Raw genomic sequence first — 6,231 nt, forward strand, 5'->3', positions numbered from 1 at the left:
GAAACCCAATACCCTTTAACAGTCACTCCCCAATTCTTTTTTCCCCCAGTCCCTGGCACCCACTAATCTATTTTCTGTCTCTATGGATTTGCCTATTCTGGACATTTCACTTAAATGGATCATCCAATATGGGGCCTTTTTGTGTCTGGCTCCTTTCACTTAGCATAGTGTTTTCAATGGTCGTACATGTTGTAGTATGTGTCAGTATTTCACTCCTTTTTATGGCCAAATAATAGCATGCCATTGTATGGATATACAGTACCACATCAAAAAAAATCCTCACCAGAAATATGATTTTTTTCAAACTTGATTTTACAGAGACAGGAAGGGTTGGGGGAAGCCAGAGGGAAGAAAGAAAGAGAGAGAAGCATCAATTGGTTGCGTCTTCTATGCACCCCAGCTGGGGATTGAACCCAAAACCTAGGTATGTGCCCTGACTAGGAATTGAACCCACAACATCTTGGTGTATGGAATGATGCTTCAACCAACTGAACCACCTGTCCAGGGCTACAGTACCACATTTTACTTCCATTCATCAGTTGATGGATATTTGTGTTGTTTCCACTTTTTGGCTATTCTGAATAATGTTACTGTGAACATTTGTGTATAATTTTTGTGTGAACATGTCTTCAATTCTCTCAGGAATGGAATTTTTGGATTATATGGTAACTTTATGTTTAATGTTTTAAGGAATTGCCACACTGTTTCCCAAAGTGCCAGCATCATTTTGTATACCTACCACAAATAGATGAGGGGTCCAATTTCTCCACATCCTCAGCTGCAATTTTAATTGTTTGTCTTTTTTATTATAGCCATAACAGTGGATACAAAGTGATATCTCACTTGGTTTTGATTTGCAATTCCCTGATAACTAAGGATGTTGAATATATTCTCATGAGCTTTTTGTTGACCATTTGGAGAATGTCTATATAAATTTTATGCCCATTTTAAAATTGGGTTGTCTTTTTATTGTTGTTTTGTAGGAGTTTTTCTTTTTTAATATTTGGGACACTAGACCCTTATAGGATATGTTTGCAGAAATTTTCTTCCATTCTGTAGGCTACCTTTTCAGTTTCTTGATAGTGTTCTTGGAAGCACTGAAGTTTTTTAAAATATGAAATCCAATTTATATATTTTTCCTTTGGTTGCTTGTGACTTAGGTGTCATTTCTAAGAAATAATCATGAAGATTTATAGCTATGTTTTCTTCTAAGAGCTTTATGGTTTTAGCTCTTACCTTTAAGTCTTTGGTCCATTTTGAATTAATTTTTGTACAAGTGTAGGGCAGCAAGGTACAACTTTATCTTGCTTGTGGATATTTAGTTTTACCAGCACTGTTTGTTGAACAGTATTCTTCCCCTGATTGAATTGTTTTGTTATCCTTCTTGAAAAATCAATTGGCCATAAATGTATGGGGTTTATTCCTAACTTTCAATTCTATTCCATTTAGCTATGTGTGTCCTTATGCCAATATAATACAGTCTCTTTTTTTGTTTATTTTTGTTTGTTTTTGGACAGAGCAGCTGCCTTTAATTGAGTGGCACAGGATTTTAAAAAATTTTTGTCATACAGTCTTGATAAGAACATTATATTTTAAGGAGATCATTTAAACTTTTGAGTTTTTATCTAAAATCTAGAGTTATAAGGTTTCATTCCTTTGAGTTCATTAAAGAAAAACTAAAGTTTTCTAAGATGATTACAATGATAATAAATGTCATGAAAACAATTGAGTTGAGAACTCAAAGTTTTTTTTGTTTATTGAATTTTAGAGAAAGAGGGAGGTAGAGAGAGAGCAAGGAAGGGAGGGAGAGAGAGACAGAGAGACAGAGAGACAGAGATCAACTTGTTGTTCCACTCATTTATGCATTCATTGGTTCATTGAACCCACAATCTTGGTGTATCAGGTTGATGCTCTTACCAAATGAGCTACCTGGCCAGGGATATTTAGAACTGTCTTTTAATCTTATAAGTGAATCCAAATCAGAATAATAACTTAGATTTAATGCATTTCTCATTTATTGATAAATTCAATGTACATAAATTGAAGGGAAAATGAGGAGGTAAATTATTATGGAAACATGGTTATATGGAAAGTATATGATGTCAGTCATCTCAAGATTTGGGTACAAGATTTGATCCTGGCTTTTAAACTACTGACCTTGGCTTAGTCACTTTATAGCGTTAAACTCCACTTTCCTTGTATAATAACAAAAATAATTTATGTATCTACAGCTGCATCACAGGAATATGTGGGCCTCAAATTAGTGTGCTTGTAAGTACTCTGTAAACTGCAAAATGCTAGAGATAGTTAATATTTGCATATAACCCTAATTAATAATAAGTTCTCTGAAGAGTCATTCCATAGATACTCTAAAAATACTCTTGAATTTTTCTTATGTCTTAGGAAGATAGATATTTAGAGCGGTTCTTGTGGCAAATTACTCTCTGCCCATCATCTTTCCCTTCCCTCTCAAACAGTGTGTAGTATTTTCTTCTACTGCAGGAGTCAACAAAGTTTTTCTGCAAAGTGCCAGATAGTAAATATTTCAGAATTTGTGGGCAACATAGGGTTTTGGCACATATCTCACTTTCTCTTTTACAAAACTTTAATAATGTAAAAACCATTCTTAGTAGGAGGGGCTGTACAAAAACAGATTGTGGCCTGCAGGCATGTTATGGATTCATTCTTTTGGGTTCAAGCAGATTTTAGTTTTAGACATTAGTTATAATTATTTGCACAAAAAAAGTGTTAATGGTTAGTTAACCAAAGAAATGTCATGTGTTACTTTTTATCCTAACAGCAGAACAGGATTTTCAAGCAAAACAATGTGAGTCAGTTTGGTTTTTTGGATTATGTTCAGCATCTGAATAAAATTGGTCTCTTCAGGTCGGGACAAAGATACTTTTTTGGATAAGTGGCTGGTTGTGGTACAATTCACATTGGTGTATTATAGGACCTAAATAATTGCAAAGGGCAGGATACAGGTGATGATTGCTGAATCCAAGCCATTGCTGAGCAGAAGGAAATTTGTCTAAATGAATCGTCATTTTTAGCAAGACATCAACAACAGTTTTCACTTGTCTTTACTTTCATTGTTTGAACCAAGTTGCAATAATGCCAAGGATTCCAAAAGTAATCTAAACACACTGTGCTAATGAGGGCATGCGGAAATAGGAACTCTCATACATTGGTGGTGGTGTTGTAAATTGATACTTCCCCTTTGAAGGGTGATTTGGCACGCTATCTGTTAACATTAAAAATATACCTATCCTTTGACCTAGTTCTTCTGCTTCTGGAAATTTACCCTATAAGTACAATCCATGAAGGCAAATATCTAATCATTGCTGCATTATTTATAGGGGCAAACTACTGGAAATGACCTAAGTGCCCATCAGTGGAGCAATATGTAAATTTGGAATAATATACTCAAAAAATTAATAATGGCATGGGAAGTGTTACATAGGTCTTTCATTTTATTATACTCTTCCTATATATTCTCAAATTAGTAAGGATGATAAACATTCTGTACTCTTAAAAAACAAAATAAAGCATTGAATTCAGTCCCTTTTATTCTCCTTTTAAGTTAAGTGCAGAATAGAATCAGAATATACTTATTTCTGGGACATTGGCTTAGTCCAGTGGTTTCTGAGAGAAAACTACCATTTCCCATGTAGATATGTAATAACTTAAGACACACACACACTTTTTGTTTTCTTTTTTCTCTTTTAGCTTTTAAAATGTATTTTTAAGTTTTTATTGTTTATGCTGTTATAGTTGTTTCCACCCCACTTCCCCAATCCCACACTCTCCCCTCCCCAACTCAACCCCCATATTGTTGTCTGGGCCCATGGGTTGTACATAAATGTTCTTTGGTTAATCCCTTTGCCATCTTTCATCCTGCCCCCAATCCCCCTTTCTGGTAGGTCTCAGTCTATTTTATGTATTTAAGCTTCTGTTACTATTTCGTTCATTAGTTTACTGTGTTCATTAGATTCCACATATGAGACTTTGTGGTATTTTTCTTTCACTGACTGGTTTCATTCACTTAGCATAATCTTCTCCAGGTTGCTCTCAAGTACTCGGAAGTAAGCCGCAGACACCATGACTCTTCACTTCCACATAGTTCAATATGCATCTCAACTCCGTTACAGCTAGTACACCTAGGAAAGTTAACAATGATTTCATAATATCTAATAGAGTACATATTCAAATTTCCCAAGTTGTTCCTCCAAATACCTATTTTTTTCTAACCAGAGTCCAATTGAATTTCATGTATTTCATTTGGTTATCTCTTTAGTTTCTTTCAATCTAGAGTCAGTTTTCTTATAGAAGATTCCACATTTTACAATGAAATGATTGGTATGTATACTGTTTCATTAATCCTCCATAACACAATTTTTAAAATTATACTATGGACATTTTTTATTGTGATAAAATATAAGTACATTCCCATTGTTGTGCAACCATAGCCACCATCCATCTCCAGCAGTTTTTCATCTTCCCAAACTGAAATTCTGTACCCATTAAACAAAAGCTTCCCACTCTCCTCTACTCCTACCCCCTGTCAATTACCATTCTACCTTCTATCTGAATTTGACCTCTTTAGGTACCTCATATTGGTGAAATCATACAGTATATGTCTTTGAAATTTTAAAATTTATTTCCCAGAGAAAGGAAGGGGGAGAGAGAGAAGAGACAGAGACAGACATGTGGTATGATTTTATTTATTGATTTTAGAGAGAGATACAAAGGGAGAGAGGGAGAGAGAGAAAGAAACATCAGTTTTATTATTCCACCCATTCAAGCATTCATTGGTTGACTCTTGTGTGTGCCCTGACTAGGGATGAAACCTACAACCTTGGCATATGGGGATGATAATCTAACCAAGTGACTTCCCTGGCCAAGGCCAGTATGCCTTTTTGTGACTGATTTATTTCACTTACCACAGTATCTTCAAGGTTCATCCATATGGTAGCATATGTCAGAATTTCCTTTTGAAGGTGGAATATATTTCATTGTATATATAGATACCATATTTTGTTTATCCATTCATTTTTTAAAAATGTTTTTTATTTATTTACTTTTAGACAGAGGGGAAGGGAGGGAGAAAGAGAGGGAGAGAACATCAATGTGTGGTTGCTTCTCACACATCTGCTACTGGAGACCTGGCTCGCAACCCAGGCGTGTGGCCTGACAGGGAATCGCACCAGCGACCCTCTGGTTCACAGGCAGGCGCTCAACCCCCTGAGCCACACCAGCCAGGGCTGCTTATCGGTTCATTCTTGATGGTCAGTTGGGTTGTTTCCACCCTTCGATTAACTATGAACACTTGAAAACATACTTAAAAGTAGAGAAAATATTACAATAGTAACTGTCATCCAATTCAACAATTATCAAGATTTTTGCCACAACTTTACCCCTGTACAATATGCATGAAAATTTTAAAGAACATTTTCTTTAAAAATCTCAATGCTATTTTCATGCTTAACAAAACAATTCTTTGGTTGGTTGCTGTCATGTAATATCTGGTTCATAATCTAATTTTCCCCAATTGTCTCAAAAACGTCTTTTAGTTTGAATCGTATCTAAACAAGATCCATATCCATTATTTTTGGTTGCTGTGTCTCTACATCTCTTTAAGTTCTAGCAACTTGCCCTAGCTTTTACTATTTTTTAAATGTCATTATCTTTCTGCAGAACTTAATTTATATATGCACACATTTACTGCAAACTCCTCCCGCACCACCAACACACACACACACACACTTAAAAGGAACCAAACACCATGAATTTTCAGGTTCTGTAGCTTGATTTTATTTAGAAATACTTTTAGCATTATAAAGGCACAGTATTTGTAAATTCATGTAAACCTCCCATGGTATCGCGTAGGTCCATCCCTGTTACATGACCACATAGCACTTCAACGAACCACAATTTTGGTCTCGGTACCTGCAGCCTTTACAGCAGGGGGCAGGATTCCCTCCTTACAGAGGCCAAGAGTCCAGGAAACCCCCTCCAAAGCTAAACCGAGAGAATGGTTTTCAAGTTAAAAACAAAGATAACTCAATGAAAAATTTTCTTCTGCATATAGTTAAGATAAATTCCCAGAGAATGTGGTGCTAAGGCGACAGTATTTAATTTCTGGTAGAGTTTCTGGTTGAAAGAGCAATCAGACTTGGTTTAAAAGCGGGGCAGGGGTATGAGAGTGCAGACTGAGAGATGGTGGGCGAC

Source organism: Pteronotus mesoamericanus, unplaced genomic scaffold, assembly GCF_021234165.1.
Source record: "Pteronotus mesoamericanus isolate MK-2021 breed Mesoamerican mustached bat unplaced genomic scaffold, CSHL_Meso_final contig_52, whole genome shotgun sequence".
Classification (NCBI taxonomy): Eukaryota; Metazoa; Chordata; class Mammalia; order Chiroptera; family Mormoopidae; genus Pteronotus; species Pteronotus mesoamericanus.